Consider the following 3,130-nt stretch of genomic DNA (forward strand, 5'->3'; position numbering starts at 1 on the left):
AAATGTTACAGAACCACCTGGGAGCACTGTATTGAAATAGGGGTCTTTTCAATGCCAAACATCAGTTTTCATGTTGGGACGATAGGTTGACTCGTGGATATTAGCAGCTTTTCAACCCAGAAATTCAGGTTCGTAAGGGCGTGGGGATAGCGGAAGCACTCCTTCTCAGTAGTAAGCATCCGAATGGCTGCCTGTTTAAAAAGGCCAATTTAAAAAGGCCCCAGGATTAGGCACCATCAGGCAAGCGTCAAATTTTCTGCCAAACATGGCGAGCTGTTTCAAGTTCTGCTGTAGTGGTAGAGTTGTAATCACACTCAGTCAGGGTCTTGACATGGTGTTTCCTTAAATCTCGGCTCACTGAGACGAGACGTAAAAGAGCAAGAAAAGGTGCAAAAATGATGTAGATGGGTGTAGTGTGTATCACATTATGCACAAAGTAGCCGACGGCTGCAGAGAAAGGAGTAGAGATGTAGAAATCCACACACAGCCAGACTGTTGATGATCTTGAAAATCATTTGGTTGTCTTCTCGCTATAAGCCTTGTGTTTCAGTGGAGCCTCAATGGGAAGAACGGGATGCTTGTCAGGTGCCTCGAATGCTGAACTGTAGAGGGTGTAATGCCGGATCTCATCAGGCTCTTCCAACGATGGAAGGAATGACAGCACGAGATGCATCGTCACTATCAGAGCCGCCTTTGCACATACCAGATCCGCTGCATCTCACCAAGGCTGCGTTAACTTCGCCTGTCATCAAGAGACTAACGATAGCTAAAGACATGCCTCAACAACTGCTTTAACTTGGCGAATATGCCAACGAGTGCGCAATTTCGTCGCTGTTGTCGTCAATGACGAGGCGTCAAATTTAGGACCTCAAGATGAAGGCACACCAAGAGGAAAATGCTACACATTTGCTTTCTCCCACAAAGATCATTTTCCATGCATACATTCACTGGCAGTTCATTCTGTAAAATTCCTATATATACCTTAAATTCATTTTGTACACAAGGAGAGGCTTTGTGGCGAAACGCTCGCCTTTGAGTGAGTAGTGGGTATAATGGGTGCCCCGATGAAACGGTCATGAGGTACAGTCGAGTAGGGCAAATACGGGGCGGTAGGGGCGGCAGACAAAGGGAAACCGCACCTCTATGTCCGCAAGAGATAGTAGAGGTGCCATATGCCCCAAAAGGCCTAGTAACACAGGGCAAAATGCCAGCAGCAACAAGAATGCGCAGGTCAAATCTGTATTCTTTTGCTTAACCGCGTTCCCATCCTCAATCACATTCCTCCCGCTTTCAACTTCTCCATCTCATTTGCATCGCTCTTCGTTTCTCCATCCACATTTACATCCATCATCCACAATCCACATCGGCATTGATGCTGCTGCTGCCGTAGGTGCGGCTCTCGCCTCCCCATATGCAACAGTCATTACAGCAGAAGGGTTAATCCTGAGAATGGAAAGTAAGCGAAGACAATAAATAGTGGTGCATGCAACACAACTTTGCGGTCTTAAGTTCTGTATGGAAGGGTATTATTTGTATTTACTGCCTCACAATTCTCCACCGTGCTTTACTGTGAATTCACCAGTGTTGCAATCTAATGTATTAATAGGGGCTGATCAATTTCTATCATCATGTGCGGGTGCTCCAATTTCATTGCTGCGAATAACTTTCTCTGCTAGGCGAGTGATTTCAAATGCAAAACTACTTGAAAGATGATATTACACATACTTGGAGTGTCCTTCACAATATGATGCTACGTGTAAATTCGATCATATGGCATCAGTCGTTTTTGAAACACAAGCACGTATTCGTGGTAGACGAAGGCGGCTCTTTACACGAGCTTGAATTCGCCTCAACCACTCTCGTCCTCTTCTTTTCATCACCTTCGTCCTTCTTTCCACCACCTTCGCCTCCGCCCTCGCCTCCAACTCCACCTCTACCTCCTTCTTCACGTCCACACTCACCACCAAACACTCTCCATTCTTATTCTCTTTCTCACCTCCATTCTTCTTTCCCTCAAACTCGACAACATTCATCTCCTCCTCCTCCTGCATATTTCCATCCCCGTTCTTGTTTGTCTTCACTTTCACGGTCTCACTCTTACTCCCACCCATATTCACCCGCGTCTCCGTTCCTTCCTCCACCGCCTTCCCTTCTTGCACACCCAGTATTCCATCACCTACAAACACACACACACCTTTGCAATGCATGTGTCTAAGCATCTCAATTGTGCGCCTACCTGTGTCTTCTTCCTCTCCAACTGACCAGTCATCTACAAGGCACAAGCAACTCCAGTTCAATTCACTGTCCACTCACTACCACACTTCTCTCCTCTCAACTCAGCATGTCGACCACAATGTAAAACACAATCACCTTCGTAAAATTCCACGATTTGCACAGGAAACTTTCCAGGTGGTCGATAAACTACAACGAACAAAAGCACAATGGGACATTCACCAGTCGCCTTGGCATTGAAGTCACACTGACGATTGACAACACGCAACGTGAGGATAGCATGCATTGGTGGAATAATACTGGGTCTTACCGAGGGGTGGCATCGTAATCACGAGAGACGACTTGGCTGTCTCCTCCATTGCACAATTCTTCACCATCAGTCGATGACCATGAATGGGGTAGAGGCGATACAAAGGCGAAACTGATTGAGGCACCACTACAACGTGTGTAAATGGACGCCCTGTACTTCTAGTCTACCCACTTCTCTCACCACACCAACATCATTCTAGTCAATACGGGTAGCATGAAGCACGAAAATCTTTTATCTAACAATTTCTTTGTTTCAGTGGTTGTAGTAGGTGGTTCACAATTGGCACCAAATACCACATGCGAGGTGGGCAGTAGGGATGAAAACAAAGAGACTAAAGAGAGAGAGAAAGAAGAAAAGGGCACACTTACGGAACTGATCAATTGCATCTGGGTAACAAACAGGGCGGAAATGTTTAGCAAGTCTAACATTATTCTCCTCCTCCTCTTCCTCTCTCTCCTGCTTCTTCTCCTCCTCTTCTTTTTTCTCCTGCTTCTTCTCCTCTTCCACTTTATCCTCCTTCTCCTCATCTACCTTTTCTGCCTCTGCACGACCAATGTCCCTAGTGTCTACAATGCCAAGCACATTCCC

The sequence above is a fragment of the Echinococcus granulosus genome (genome assembly GCF_000524195.1).
Source record: "Echinococcus granulosus chromosome Unknown EG_S00207, whole genome shotgun sequence".
NCBI classification, from domain to species: Eukaryota; Metazoa; Platyhelminthes; class Cestoda; order Cyclophyllidea; family Taeniidae; genus Echinococcus; species Echinococcus granulosus.